Here is a 16,410-nt window from a genome sequence, read left to right as displayed (position 1 = left end):
AGGAGGAACTACCGATTAGAACTAAACCTAAATCAGGGATTAATAAACACAATTATTGTTATATCTACATTTATATCCAATTTTTGTAAAATGTACTACTCCTTAGGATGTTAATTGAGATGTCAGCTATGGAGACACAGAAAACATGAAAAATTTTCTCTTATGCTATTAATATGGAAGAAAGAAGGAAATTAATTAAAACAACTGAAATATAAAATAATTATAGTATACCAATGCAATAGAATACTACTCAGTAATTATGCTGAACAGAAGAACCCAGATGAAAATTAGCACGAAGTATACAATTGCATTTCTGTGAAATTCTAGAGCACACAAGCTCTTCTAGAGTGACAAAAAGTGAATCAGTGGTTACCTGACTATGGGAATGATAAGGATGATCATTACTGGGCATGAGGACACCTTTGTACTTGATTTTAGCCAAAAGGCCAAGAAGCATCTGAGACGCCTTTGGACAGATCATTATTTTGATTATAGTGATTGTTTCATATGTGCATACAGTCATAATTCATCAAATTTAAATGCATATGATTTATTATGTATCAATTACACCTCAATAACGGTGAAAATGAACCATGCTTTTTAAAAAACTGAGTGCAGGGCCCCAAAAGCATCTGAATAATTATTGTATGGAAAACACTGCCTTTGTTTTGCATATATAGTTTCAACTAATTTAGTAAACAAATTATTCTCATTTTAGGCATGAAGAAACTTGAGATTGAGAGGGTTCTATAATGAACTAGGGTGGTCACAGTCAGTGCTGAGCTGAGGTTTCATTTTCTTAAATTCAAAGCCCATGCCTGTTTTACTGTTTCTATAACAGACCCAACTCTTTTCACTGAAATGCCTAGGTACCAAAATTTCCAAAATCAGAAATCTCTGGATCACAGAAGAGCTTTATGCTCTAGGGTCATAGCCCATATTTGCTTTCTTTTGCCCATCATTGTATGTTACCACAAATACCTCTGTAATTTTGGGTTTTGTCTGATTCAGTGAATTTATTCATTTTCAGTAGGTCAGAATGATGTCTAACCTGGATTTGACCAAGGTAAGTAATCCTGGACTTTGCATCCAAGGAGTAAAAATAATTCATCTGAGATTAAAAACAAACTGGGCAAAACAAAAATTGAAGACTCAATCCAGTAGTGGGGCATGGTACTTCTTTGGGACAATAGTCAATGCTTAGATTATGGGAGACCCAAGAATGTGGACTATTCAGTTGCTATAAGTTTCCATCCCATCTCTCAAGAGGACAAGCACCAGTGTGGTTTCCGCCCCTCCGTACCTCTACCAGCTCGTCTTTCAACACACAAACAACAGACCTCTGCCTAATACCATTGTTGTAACTGGACACATTTGAATTGGGCTAGGACCTTGATTAAGTAAAATTTATTTAAAAAAAGAAAGATGCTCTAAAACAATTTTTCTTGGTAAAATAGCTAGATTTGGCGGAAGATGGTGGACTATTTCTTTCAAGCAAGACCTTTATAATGATGGTTACACTATGCTGGATATCTTCCATTTTCCCCTCCAAATCTATTCTGCAATGGTTTCTACCTAGCTCTATACCCTAGGAAACGAAATTGTATGGGCACAGCAGCAGGTGGCCTTGTTCCTCATCTTCCAGTTGGACTTGGTCAATGTGGAAAATAAGCAGATCAGAGACAATGAGGAGAATCATTTCAGGATTTCCCCACATCCCTTTCCTGGGACCCCTGCCTGCAAGGTCATTATAATCTGGCCACACCGCTTTCCTGGAGACTATAGCACCTCTCAGGAGGCCCTCTCTTCCAACCCTCATCCCTCAGGCCAAGGGGTGCAAGGGAGTCCTGGAGAAGGGCTCTCTCTCTCTCTCTCTCTCTCTCTCTCTCAGGTCGCCTATACTTTGCCCACATCTTGTAAATATTCTAACTATTAAGTTTTCCTCAAATTAATAAATTTGAGGATGATTGTTTCCAATGTAGCTGATTTTTCCCCCTGAAATCTACAAGTATGCCTTATTCCAAAAATGAATTGATTCTAATTCCTCAGTCTATATGAAAAACATTGACATTCACAGGGTTGATTTCAAGCCAAGGCAAAGTTAAACAATGTCTTGGTGAGGTATGGAGTGGAGTGTTCAAATCACATTCATTCAACCTTAACGCACTGGAGAGGGTATGAGGCATAGACATGTTCACAAAATTTACAATAGTGGAGGTGGCAGATACATGGCTCAGATTTTAAAATGTGAGAGATGTAAAACATTTTCAAGTTGCCATATAATGCTTCTTCATGCTTACAAATCATATTTCCATGGGGCCTTCAATCTTTTTGCATATGCTATTCTACTTAGATGGAGACTTTAAACTACTTTTTTTGGATTTTAATTGTCAGATATGATGAAAGAGATGTTTGCTACAATAAAACTGCCTAAATGGCAAATCTAAGAGAGAGAACAGATTTCAGAGGTACCATCTGTTTTCCCTCATTGAGAGGTATTATCATATAAAGTGAAAAATGCTATAAAGTGGAGTGATGCTTCCTGTGTCATGAATACATTATGATCTCACGTAGATTTTGATTACCTGGAACTCCTATCACAGATAAGGGAAATGCTATATCTTGATTTCATCTAAGCCCACAAAAACCAGCTTCTTCTCTAGAATCACCTCCAACTATGTCATTCTCAAGCGAAGTATATCTAGAATAACTACTTTAAAGGTTAATTTTCTTTGATGATTTTTCTCTGATGACACCAAAATGTTATTTAGCATGAATTTGTAAGCTCTTTTAAAGTGAAAAAGTTGAGGGCCTCCCCGGTGGCGCAGCGGTTGAGCGCTGGGTTGCGAAGCTGCCCACGGCCTCTGCGGCGCCGGTTCGATCCCCGGCTGCTCCCCGGCCACCGGAGGAGGGTCCCACATGGCGTGCAGACCTCTCCTGCCGCCCGCTGCTCCCCTCAGCAGTGTACTTCGGTCCTTTTGCCTGCTCTGCTCCCTGCTCTGGCTCTGGTGAATTCTCTCACCCTCCTTCGCTTCTGACTGTACCCAGTGCATGTATAAGCAAAACAATCAAACAAATAAAAGCATGCCTCTATAAAAAAAAAAAAAATAAAGTGAAAAAGTTGAAATATTAATATGGTAGCTTGTATATTTTTTTGTTTGGCTTTAGTTTGTGTGTGTGTGTGTGTGTGTGTGTATTTGCCATACATTAGAACCTTAGAACCACAGATACAAAAGAGAAACCCAAAGAACTAACCTGAGGCAGCAAGGTCAGATCTATCCTTGTTTTTATTGTGACTATCTATCAGAGACTTAAAGAGCGTTTGAAAGGAGATATCAGAAGAAAATCTGGGGGATTCTGCCAGCTTCCATTTAATTCTGTATCATAACAGATGGCTCTTACAAAGCTCTCACTTCTTATTTTCCCAATGAGTGGTAATTTCATTCTTTCAACTTTTCCTATCTCAACATAACTTATCAATGAATAATACCATCTTGCAATTGCACAACATTTTACAATTTACAAAGTGCTTTCCAATTCATTACTCAACTGATCTTCACAGTAGTTCAAATATAGATGGGCAAATATTATAAACCTCATTTTATAGTTGAGGAAACTAAGACCTGGAGATATCAGACAGGCTTTCTAATAACCAGAATGAGCTTAGGTAAAAAATGCAAATGCACTGGCTAGCACGATTTGGACAGATGGACTCCATTTGCCACTAGGCTCTCTCCTCCTTTCCCTTTGTCTGTCTATTTTGCTTCCATGTGTGCATGGGAGCTCATGCTGTCAGCAGACTGAAACATGGCCTAACGTGATTCTTACTGCCTTGAGACTAGAAATAATGAGACCTCTGCTTCCTCAGCTTGAGATGGAAATTCCAGAGGAAGAACCATTTGGCCTCTGAGGGACCCGTGTCCACTCTTTGATACAACTCCTGCAGTCTAGGGATGAAATATTATGACTTCCCCAGCTTGGGTCAAGTTTCCACCCCCATGCTCACTCAAACAAACAAACAAAATAGAAATAGCCACTGAGGAAACTGTGAGGAACCAGCCAACCACTCTAGATTGTACAACTGCATTAAGGAACTTGCCCAAGGGCAGAATTAGACTAACTTGATAATCAGATCTTCAGACAGCAAGTTCAAGACTCTTCCCCTTCACTTCCCAGTCTGCCTGCAAAAGCCATGAAGGTGTCACTGCTATGATTCTGTCTTCCCTACAGTCACCAGTGTGGCCTGGCCTAACACTTGGAAAAAGACTCAGTTGCTAGTACTGATCCTGGCACTCATCAGCTGTGTTCCCAGGCAAGTTACATAACTTCTGGGAACCACAACCCCTTCCATTGTCAATTGGAAGTAACCTAAATCACAAGGTTATCAAAAGGAAAAGGAGAGATAATGAACTGCAGAATGACTCCAAAGAACTACCTTAAGGGTTATTGCTTAAGTTCCATATGTAACTTTTATGGAGGCCAATATTACACAATAATATTCTTTAGATACAGTTCTCCCTACCACAAGCTATCTTTATTACCATCACTTTGGTTCGGACATTTTACTCTTTTAGTTTTAAAAGGCATATTTAAAAAAAAAAAAAAGGCACATTTCAAAGAGAAGCATCAAATAGCATCTCAAAATTTAAAAGTTTAGTCCAGAAGAGAAGCTTATGAACAGATGGGTTCATGTACTTATCATACTCATCTTTTCAATACACCAGGGGGTGAAAATATACTAGAAGATATACAAGAAACTAATAATAATGCCTACCTCCAGGGGATGAGTTGGTGTTCAGAAAGAAACTTCCATTTTTCATTTATACCTATTTCTACAACATGAATTTTAAAATTTGCACACATGCACCTCTCCTAATAAAAAACTAATTAAAAAATTTAAAGCATGGTTATCAGAGAAAAGGAATACATTATAAACCTAGTATAGTGTCTGACACATAAAAAGCTGTCAATAAGTTCTTGTTCATTGAACAAACCAGGTGTTTTTAGTCACTCCCTAGCCAGCAAAGAAAAACCAGCATCACTAGAATAAAAACCAGATTTCACCTCTGTGATTCTATATGTTTTCTATTAATCACATTGAGGGGAATGCTCATTACCACCTGCTGGCTCTCAAGTCTTACACCTTCCCACACCAAAAGTGAAACCTACCTTCTTAATTTCCCAATTATAAAGTAAAGATCATGTGACTACTTTTCAACTCTATTACTGCTGTTTTTGTAAGCACACTTCCTTATTAACATCACAGGATGCTACACTTCTACGAACCATTCCATTTTACTGTTGGGGACTTGCATGATATTTTCTAAGAAATTAAAGGTTACATGGCAACATATGCCAAAGCTGAAAGACAGGCTTAAATAATATATTTTTTTAAATGATGCAATAGCATGAAGTTTGGATGCTGTGCACTGGCTAAATGCTAGAGTGGTTGCCTAGTTACAACTCTGTAGAAAGGTCAAAATGGTTATCTCTAAATCTAGAAGGAATTAACAGCCTTAAAGTTTCATAATTTAACCAAAAATTGTGCATGAACTCCTATGTGGTCATCTTAAAACAAGTCCCCATCAGATTTTGGTCCTTTCTTGGGGTTCTCCAAGGGGATATTTTAGTAAAAGACATTTTCATATGTAAACTATGTTACTTTGCTTATATTTCACTTAAGTTACCACATCTGGACTCTTTTCATGTTATCAGATCCAATTATGCATGCTACAGTATTAAAAAACTTTCCAACCTAGCTGATGGCAACTTCTACTCTGAGAGGTGGAAGAATATTTAGTGTTTTCAATTGTTAAACCTAAAAACCAAGTTTTTATTGTCATCAGTTTTGCAAAGTATAATCTAGTAACAAAAACTACATAGCTAAAAATAAACAACTAGTGTCTTAACTCTCAGAGATGTTCCTCTTTCGCCCCTTTGAGAGTTTCCTCCTTAGATTTGCTTTGCAGACACTTTTAAGTGCAAATATCATCTCTCAGCCATGAGACAAATAGAAAAACAATTCTGCACTAGAAATCTAACCCGACTATCAAACGGGATGAAACCTCTTCCAAAATTTAAAGATAAGGAAAAGTGGCTTTTTTTTCCTTCTTGAAGTTTGATTTTTTAAAAATCGAGGTGGCATTCACACAACATAAAATTAACCATTTTACAGTGTACAATTCAACAGCATTTACTAAATTCACAATGATATGCAGCTATCACATACATTTAATCCCAAGATAGTTCTACTGATCCCAAAGAAATCCCATATACACATAACACTCCCTGATTCTTCATTTGGGAAAGGACAAGAATCTGAGTTTAAATTATAGCATGAAAGTTTGATCTGCTTTCATTGATTCTGAACACACACACACACACACACACACACACACACACACACACAGAGAGAGCCATGGTTCAAAGAAGAAATAAGGCTAATAGCACCAGGATGGGTAGTCCTAGAAGGAAGAGATTAAAAAAGATATTGAGGAGAATGTGAAAATTATTTACAATTCTATACAAACTCTATTCAGAGTCTTCCTCCATGAGTGATAGCCCTCTATTTATTTTTGGGGGAAAAAACTGAAAGAGAATTCCTTGTACCTACCAACTAGCACAGTTTGGAAGACAGGAAACAATTACATTGAAAAGAGACTGTAAACTCATAAAAGTCAAATGCCCATTCTGTGGAGGCCAATTTATTGCACTTTCAGCATATATAGCTTAGTCCCAATAGCTAAGAGAATAAAAGTCTAAAAAAAAAAAGTGACAGAAACATATGGGACGAAACTCTAAGATCTTCAGTATTCTTACCCTCTCAGTCGCTTTGCTATGGATGACACAAGAAAGGGTATTCTGGAAGCAGATAGGAAGGGCTGAGCAAGAGCTTTTACCCTACACAGCTGCTGAGGTCAGGGTGAGCAGCTCCTGCTTCACCACAGGGAGGTCAGGAGTGTCAAGTTCTTAGAGGTTCAGTCATATCCCCTCCCCTCTGGCGTCAAAATAGCCTCCCTAGTACTAATCTAGCCTTGAGTAGTCTTTTGGTGGTGGGGTTAAGGGGGATGCTGAAAATTTCTATTTTGTTTTACAAAAGGCAGGATTTAATACAAGAGAGCTCTGTGCTGCACTGGCAAACTCAGGTTTTATACTTTCCACACATGCTGCTACGCTGAGAAAGATTCAGTGAGTTCCTGTGGTCTCCTCAATAACAAAGTTATTAAAGCTGTGATCTTCAGGGGCAGTGTGCAGGAGTCTCTGGAGAAATGAAAGGGCAGGCTTGTAACATTATGAAATGTTAACATGTCATAAGTGTGGCTGGTTCTTCTTAGTTCTTTTTAGGTTATTTTTTTAAGTTGGTTTGGGAAAATATGTACATATGGATATAGATTTTCTAGGCAGTTATACCCACCCCTATCTTCAACCCAAACATGGGGGAGAGGGGGTGGGGGTGGTCATTAGTTTAGTTCAATCAAAATTTCCTAACAATTCATTGACAAGACAGCCACTTTCTGCCAGAGCCATTTATTAACATCTGGGGTGACCACAGTTGGTCTGATTTGCCCTGACCCTCCCAGTGTAGCACTGAAAGTCCCATGTTCCAGGAAACTATTCAGTCAGACAAAATGGGGCAGTTACCCTATTAGCCAGGTCTGTATTCCTGAAGTAGAGAGACATGGGTAGGAAGGGGACATGCTACAAATATAGCTGGTTTTCAAAAACTAACACCCTGATCAATTTCATTTATCAGGCAAGAAGTGGTTTCTTACTTTATGGGGAGGACCTACCTAATATATAAAGGAAATTAAACCTTATCTAGAAATTAGCTGTAATAAATATCACTATAGCAAAGTTTTGAAATACTGGTTTTTTTTTTTCCTCCAATTTCATATTTTAGAGTCTAGTAAACAAAGTCTGCTAGGACAGGCAGACATAACAGTATGAAATAAAAATCTCACATTTCTTTGGTACCTTTTAAAGATCTGGGAAGCCATGCACTGTAGGTGAACACCCTGAAGTTGGAGAAACACCACAAGCAGCACATTCTCCAGGGACCACACCCATAGTACCAAAAGGTCTGACCAGGAAAGGAAACATTGGACTTCAACTTACTTGATCCAAAGCTGAACACTCCAAGGAAACCCCAAGCCATCAATGCCTGCATCTACACAATAGGATTTGCAGTGTTAAGGTGAGAGCTTGTTTCATCAGCTCAGGAACTCTAAATCCTCTCAACCCTTTACAGTGAAATGTCAGATAATCCTACCTCTACCACTTGTGGCACTTCTACCTTTCTGAACAATTGATCTTTTTTACTTGAAGTAGGCAGAATAAACACTCCCAAATAGTCCAAGCCCTAATCCCTGGAATTTATGAATATGTAACCTTACATGGATAAAGGGGCTTTGATGTATGTTTAACTCCAGGACATTGAGCTAGGGGGATTACCATGGATTATCCAGGTGTGCCAAATCTTATCACAGGGGTTCTCACAATCAAAGAGCCTTTCCTGACTGAGTTCAAAGTTAGGAGATGTGACAACTGCAATGTTGTTGGCTCTGAAGATGGAGAAAGAGAATCTCTAGAGGCCAAAGAAGGTAAGGAAATGAAATTTTCCCCAAAAGTCAGGAAAGAAATATAGCTCTATTGATACTTTACCTACAGAACCTTACCTGCAAAACTGTAAATCACATATTTGTGTTGTTTTAAGCCACTACATTTGTGATCATCTGTTAGAGCGATAATAGGAAAAGAATACATTTTCTATCATTGCTGCTGTTCAAATTGCATGATGCCTCAGTAGTATTTAAGTGCCAATATTTGACCATTTCTTACACTGTGTTTAAATTGCTTCTCCATATAAACTTAAAAAAATAGATTTAGTACTAGAGCAAATATGCTTAAAATCCCTCCAACAGTGCAAAACAGTACTTCCTTTTACATGCCTACTTTGTTTAGTTTCCTTCTTTAGTTTGTTAACACAGAGCTTGCTTACATAAGGAACCACTAAGCATAACCAAAACCATTAATTTTGCATGAAGCAAAAATGATTTCAGGTGAAAGTGGAAAAATGCCAGATAACCCCTTTAAAGCTGTGTGCTAAGATGCAGCAGTTCTCAATATCTCGCCAGGACACACTGTGTACCATGATGATGACTGGAAGATGTCATTGGGCTTTTGTGAGAAAAAGACAAGGATACCCAAAGACACGATGAAGAATTCTCCAACTGTCCCATTCAACATGCCAGCAAGCCCCACTGAAAAACTCTGATAAAATGTATTTGAATATTTTAAGAACATTTACTAGCATGAAAAATCAACACCAACACCAAACAATATCACATACTTATAAAGAAGTCCTCATCATTGATAATATTTGGTAGAATGTAGATTTGGTCAACACTTACCTGTAAGATACTACATATCTGACTCAAAAAGCACATCTTTACAAAATAGCAAAAGCTACCTGTGGCCTTAAAAGTGCATGTGTGTTCACAGGCACACACTCACACTTACACACACACACCACCCCCCTCCCCATATACACATATACAACTTTCTTCTAATCAGTTCTAGAGCAACGATTCAACCTGGGAAGCTTTTAATAACCACAAATACTCACACCCCTCCCCCAAGGATTCTGACTCAACTGGTCTGGGTAAGGTCTGTCTAGTAGTATTTTTAAATGATTTCCTGGAGATCCACACACAACCAGGACAGGACCACTGCTCTGTGTCCTTTATGAGTAGCTGATAGGGCATTGCACCTGGATGTGCAATACATATTTGACACTGTTCCCCTCTTTCTATAATTTGTAGCCTAGTTTTCACCACCCATTTAATCTCCCAAAAGAAAAATCTGGGAGTTATTCTAGTTATTCCTGTATTCCTCATCTTTAATTAGCAATTCCACAAGGTATTATATATCTGGTCCATTATTTTCAAATCCATGGTCTCTCTTGGTCTCCCTTCCATTACTTTCTCATCATTTATCTTTCACTTTGCAATCTAAGGGAAGTATCCTTACAAATATATGATTATGTGCTTTTCTCTTTCTTTCTATCTAAGCTAGGATCCAAATTGTTGAGCATGACACATCTTCCCAAGTGTCATCGGCCTGCATCTAAAGCTGTATCTCTTTAGTCTGCTACTTCCCAGGCACACTATGGCCACTCTAAATTTCTAAGGGTTCCCAGAAATTGTTATGCTTTGGGGGTGGAGGGACTTTGTGAATTTTCACATATGATTCTTTTTTCTCAAAATGCTTTTCCCTTTTTTTCTGACCGACGGAACTTCAAACGAAAGCACCAGTTCCTCTTTATCCATCAAGCTTCTCACTAAATTCCCTACCAAGTTAGTCCTCTCCTCTGGCATCCATAGCATCTGCTCAGATTCTACCAACCCTAACTGCAGAGCCCTCCCTTGTATGGTTTTCTCCTTCACAAGGCTGAGCAACTATGGACAAGACCAATGTGTTTTTATGTTCATCACCTGGAATTCACTCATTTGTTCATTCATTCAACAGTTTTATCATGAAAAGTGCAAAAAAAGCTTGCTCAACACCAGCAGCAAAATGGTCAACAAGTGAGACACTACTACCGTTCTCTCCAAGTTAACATTCTTGACAGGGAGGCAGATCACTGCAAGGACATTTGTGATAGCTTAAGAAGGAACATCAGAGAATTGGGAATAGTTTCGTATTTGCTGTGTGTTTTTAAATTCGTAATATATCAAAAAGTGGAGGTATTTCAAAAAGTTTTTAAAAATATGCATATTCTCAATGTTTACATTCATCTGTTAAAGTTGCAATACAAGTGTCATCTTTTCATTCTTTCATTGCACTTCAGGCAGATATAACCTCATTTGGAGATGTCAATGTCTAAATTTGAGGACCTCATAATAATGAGGTGAGAGAAAGTGGTTCTCTTACCCTAAGAAGTTTCTTACACTAGTAAATACTAAGTATTTGCAGAATAAGTAAATGAATGGAATGACTAGTTCCAGTAAACTAAGTGAGGTTATAAGTTTTATTTCTTATTAACATTTTGCTATAGCCACTAAATAGTTATGTCAGCAAACCATTAAAATCCAAAAACCAAGATAAGTCACTAACAGTTAATCCCATGGGGGAAAATTAGAAGTGAGTAGGATATAAATGAAACAGTACTTGCCAGGAGTTGATAATTATTGCAATTGAGTGATATGGATATGGAAGTTATTATATTTTTCTCTTTACTTTGGGATATGCTTGCAATTTTTCCTAATGAGCTTAAATTTTAAAATAAGACAAAAATCCTAGTTACTGACTGTTGGTTGGGGAAGGGAAACCCATTATCATGTGTCTCAGAAATGTGGTAACCTTTTAAGTCTACAACCAGATTCAAATGGATTTAGCTAGTTTCAAAAGCCAAGTCAGCTTCTTCAAAAAGCAACCCCAACATCATTCGATTGACCGTTTGCTGTTGTTATTGCTGCTGGAAAAGCCCTTACATCTACAACCAACCTGTTAAGAACTGGGTTCACCCTTCTCTGATTTAATCTACTCTGACGCATCTCACACAGGGTATGTCTACAATGGCTGCAACGATTAATCATGTTTGATACCACAGGGATACATTTAGTTAAAGTAGCAATCTCAAAGACTCTCTAATTCAGATTTTTAAAAGAAAATGTAAAAATCTGGGTGAGAAATATGATATAAACCATCATCAAGGAGAGTCATTTTTTTTTTCTGAAATACTCTATGCGAAATACTCTATGCGAAATACTCTATGACTGTTTCTTGTGGATAAAACATCACATGCTAGATGCTTTCATCTATGGGATCATTTAAAGTATTTTCTTCCTCTTGAAGTTCTAATTATTATAGATTAAGAAAATACCAGAAAAAAAGTATTTCCAAATTCTTACCTTTTCAGTTCCCAAAGTCTGAGACTAGCTGGCAGATCTAGCTGTTGAGAAAGCAGAGAGAAAATTGTATTATTTTAATGGAGAAATAACAAGATACATAATAGCTGAACAAACAAGTGAGTGGTTCTGTCAATAGGATTTGCTGGTAATGGCTGAATAGCTTGAAAGGCCAAGGGTCTTACAGGTTTACATTTCTGAGCCAAGAAACAAATATGTTGTTAACTCTGTCTTTTAAGAACAAACTTGTGAAAATAGGAGTACCTTTTTCTGTGAATTTCCCAAGGTTGCAAGAAGACATGAAAACACAGAGTTGGCTTGGGAAACTGTTTTTGGTAACCGAGATTGATGAAAAAGAACAGGGATTTTTCCTGACCTCGTCTGATTTGCTACCAGCAAGATCAAAGTGCAGAGACAGAACATAATCTTGCTTTAGGTGTTAGGGACAGAGTTAGGGTTCCATTCATGCATATGTAAAACTTGAAGGCAGTTAAGCTAGTGGTTGGAACCAATTACTGATTACAAAAGCATCTCTACCATCTAAAGCTTCTACAGGCTCTTAAGAAGTAGAGATACCTATACCCCTAGCTATAATGGCATCTGAGGTTATTGAACAGAGTTGATTGAATTTTGCCAAGTATGGTTCATAGCTGAGAAGCTCCTTACATCCAGCTCAAAGGGAACTGCCTATTCCTTGGACTTCGAAGTGCTTTACCATTCCTATTTTGTTGTGTCTCAGAATAAAGTACCTTGCCTCTAGAGTACAATGAGTATGGAATAAAATTCACAATGGGTCATAGGAACAAATAAACATCAATGTTTCTAGAGATCTTGCACTAGTTAAGACTGGAACACATCCCACAAAATCAACCCAACCAATTATATTCCCAGATGACTATATGGGGTGATATATTTTTAAATGAGTCAAAGTTATTAGAAAACTATTATCTCATGATTAATGACAGCAAAGGTGGAAAAAAGCCAAGGACAAAAAACAACCTATTTTTAGAGACTGAACCCTAAGGATAACAATTATTAGTGGGACTTGAAAAATAAGCCTGTTCAAGGTGCTCAGACATTATTAGTGATAGCATAAATTGGCACAACTTCCCTTTGGTGTTCTTTATTGAGATCCTAAAATATATTCTCAATCATTACCTTAGTGATGCCACTCCCTGACTTTCTTTAAAAAAAAGTAGAATTATTACCAAGGTGTTAGAAATATCAATAATAATCAACCTGTTAGGGACAGAGAAACTTCACATGATGAACTTTGAAACAATAAATAAAAATACTTTCAGTGATGAAGAAAAAAATACATGCTATAAAGTTATGTGAAGAGAGAATATAAAATTGTGTGTAGTACAACCTCATATATATTTTCTAATATATATTTCATATATATATTTTTCTAATATATATTTAAATATATTTTCCAATGCATTTTTTATATTTTTCATATGTAATATTCTTCCATAACATCTTACATGATCTTCTAATAAATAGTGTATGTATATAGGATAATGGAAGTAGCAGAAATTGCTAGATATACCCCAATAGTTGCTGTCATCTTCAATGCCTATACAGGTTTGCCCCACTGTCCAAAAGTAAAAGATTCCTATTTGATATGATTTAATTGTTTGGGTTTTTTTTTTTTTTTTTTTTTTTTTTTTGCCTCTGGGAATGCTATTACCATTAATTTAGATGGGTTAGCAATTTTTTTTAAGATTTATTTATTTATTTATACAAGCACTGGGTACAGTCAGAAGCGCAGGAAGGTGAGAGAATTCACCAGAGCCAGAGGGGAGAACAGAGCAGGCAGACTGACGAAGCACACTGCTGAGGGGAGCAGCGGGCGGCAGCAGAGGTCTGCGAGCCATGTGGGACCCTCGTTGGTGGCCGGGGATGGAATCAGCACTGCAAAGGCTGCGGGCAGCTTCGCAGCCCAGCGCTCAACCGCTTTGCCACTGGGGAGGCCCGGGTTAAAATATTTGAGCATCCCCAGAATCCAAAAATAACTTACCAAATCCTATCAAACAAGAATCTCTATTATTTTATACCAGGGGAAACCTGGTATAGCATTTTAAAGTAGGTACATCCATATCAAGAATAACTGCTTTTCCCAGTCTCCCACCCTGCTAGGTGTGTGATCATGAGATAAAGTTCAATGGGAAGGTTGCAAAAGTAGTATGTGCACATTTTGGGCTAAGCTCTCCTCTTTCCAACTTACTTTCTTCTTGCTGGTAATAATGGGGTCCTTATGGCAAGCCACCTTAACATAAGGCCAGGGAAATTTGCTGAGTGAATGAACATCATAGAAGGAGCCTGGGTCCCTGAATGATCTTATGGGGTAGAACTGTCTTACTAGTCCTGGGCCAGCGGTTATGTTGAAGAGAAATCACTCATAACTTCTGTCAGCAACTGTGAAATCAAGTTTCTGTTACATACAGTTCAGCCAACAACCTAATTAATAGAAGGAGTCATTCTTACTGTTTTTACAATTTTTCCCAAATTTTTTCAATAATTTCCATGAATTACTTTGATCATCAGGAAAAAATTTCAAGTCAAACTTTGTTTACTAACCTTAAGAAAATTAAGATAGCACAGGATGAAGTTTGAGTAGCATATGCTTTCTTTGCATATGTAAAAAGTAAAATGAAATCTTTAGTTGCAAATAGTAGCTTTTACCTCATATGCCAGGGTACAAATCACACACAAATTCCCTGAGTTTATGTGATCTTTTAATCACATCCATGGCACTTCATTTTAAGTATTTAGAAAACAGTTTTAATAAGAAAACTCTTCAATTCTAAATAAAATCTATTTGAGTAATTCTCTAGAAAATAAAACTCTAGTCAATGCATTTTAGTTATCCATTTAATAAGACACCTTGACTTCTTAAAGTGAACTTGGAAACATTTTTAAAAACAGTTTTGGATGTACACTCATACATTTAATTTAAGGCTTTGGTTTGTTCTCCATACAGTCCATAATGAATCATTCCTACAGTAGTAATTCTACTGGTCCAATAACTCTGCTGACTGTTCATCAGCTAGATGTATGCTTTGACTTGACTTCCCCCTGGAGTGGTGATTCATTTGGTAGAACTCACAAGACGTCCCTGGCTTCCTCTGTGACCTACTGGGCCTGTGTTATGACCATCCAAGATAAAGGAGCCATGCCTAGTCCATAAGATAAAGAAAAGATCAGCTCTGAAACTCTGACCTCACAATGCACTGAGTTTCCTTTAAATCTAGAATAATGTTATACCAGCAGCATTTGGCGCTTTTTAGTGGATCAATAAAGTCCTATGCATATGTACAGGAGACATTTCACCAGGTAGACCTTGGACACTTCTATGTAATTATATATCAAATAAAGAACCTACTTTTCCCTCCTTTCCAAGAGAATGCCAAATGGTCCTTTTCTCCCCTGTGAATCACAGCACCCAACACTAATATGGCTAACTTACATTCAATAACAAAGGCAGGATGCCAGAATTTCTTCATTTCCCTCTCAGGATGGCTGTGCCAGTATGTTCTCAAGAACCCCCTACAGTCTCTCTTCCAATAGGCAAATTGAAGCTGATAGTCAAAGCTCTGAATTCTCCATTTCTTTCCCCTCTTGCCTTTACAGGAACATAAGCAAGCCAACTCGACAGGCCTAATTACCATGGTAACAACATGCACTGTGATTATGAGTGTGTTTGTTTTTTAAAATGACTCACAGATTGTTCCCCCAGAAGCCCTAGACACACAGGTTTCTGGCTGGTTTATAAAATCCATCTAAAGTTTTCGTGCAAATTTTTCTTACTCCTATTAGCATAACTGGTACAATAGAGAGAGATTCATCAAATCAGATATGCCCTTCTCCTTGAGGATGAAAAAAAAAAAACCCACTTGGTTCCTTAAAAACTCCAAGATTAATCAATTTAAAACTCAGGTTAATAATGAAATTAATTTGAGTTTGTACACTAGAGATAATTAATCTGGTCCTAATTTAAATAATTAAGGTATTTCATAATGTAGTTTTAGAGACCCAGATGAAATAATCAAGTGAAATAAAATCAGCAGTAAAAAAAAATCAAACAGAATAGGCTAAATCTGAGGACATGTGGTCACACGTAAAGAGCTACAAAGAAATAAATGGAAATCTTAATACCAAGATGATTTCAAATCAATGTCTAAAATAAAGACATTTACTTTAAAAATGCAAACCTGAAAGAATTCACACATTTGGGGTGCTGTGGATTACCACCATTCAATTATTTCATACATATTATTTAGGACTCTCAATGTACTAAGCGCCATGTTTATAACTGGAACACAGAATCTGGGTTTAGGAAAGACTATTTTCCTATGCAGAAAATGGCTCCTATGAAGGGCAAGGCTCAGTGCATTAACTTCTTTCAGAAATAATCTCTGCTTCACAGAGACCCTTCTGGGTAAGCTCTCAGCTCGGCCTGGAATTCACAGCCCTGGTTTTGTCATTACCAGTGACT

At 37.4% G+C, this 16,410-nt stretch overlaps 1 protein-coding gene across 3 annotated transcripts in view; it reads right to left on the bottom strand.

Annotated features, from left to right (window-relative positions):
• Window positions 1-16,410, bottom strand: part of GNG2 (G protein subunit gamma 2) — a 151,349-nt gene that overhangs the window by 87,765 nt on the left and 47,174 nt on the right. For all 3 annotated transcript variants that reach the window (XM_054690376.1, XM_037503335.2, XM_037503336.2), the window contains one exon: window positions 11,913-11,953. The gene's annotated coding sequence lies outside the window, so the exon portion shown is untranslated. The remainder of the gene's footprint in view (window positions 1-11,912; window positions 11,954-16,410) is intronic.

This window comes from Talpa occidentalis, unplaced genomic scaffold, assembly GCF_014898055.3.
Source record: "Talpa occidentalis isolate TD23 unplaced genomic scaffold, MPIMG_talOcc4v2.1 talOcc4.11, whole genome shotgun sequence".
Classification (NCBI taxonomy): Eukaryota; Metazoa; Chordata; class Mammalia; order Eulipotyphla; family Talpidae; genus Talpa; species Talpa occidentalis.
Note: the sequence above shows the minus strand (reverse complement) of the source record. Positions and strands in the feature narration are given on the sequence as shown.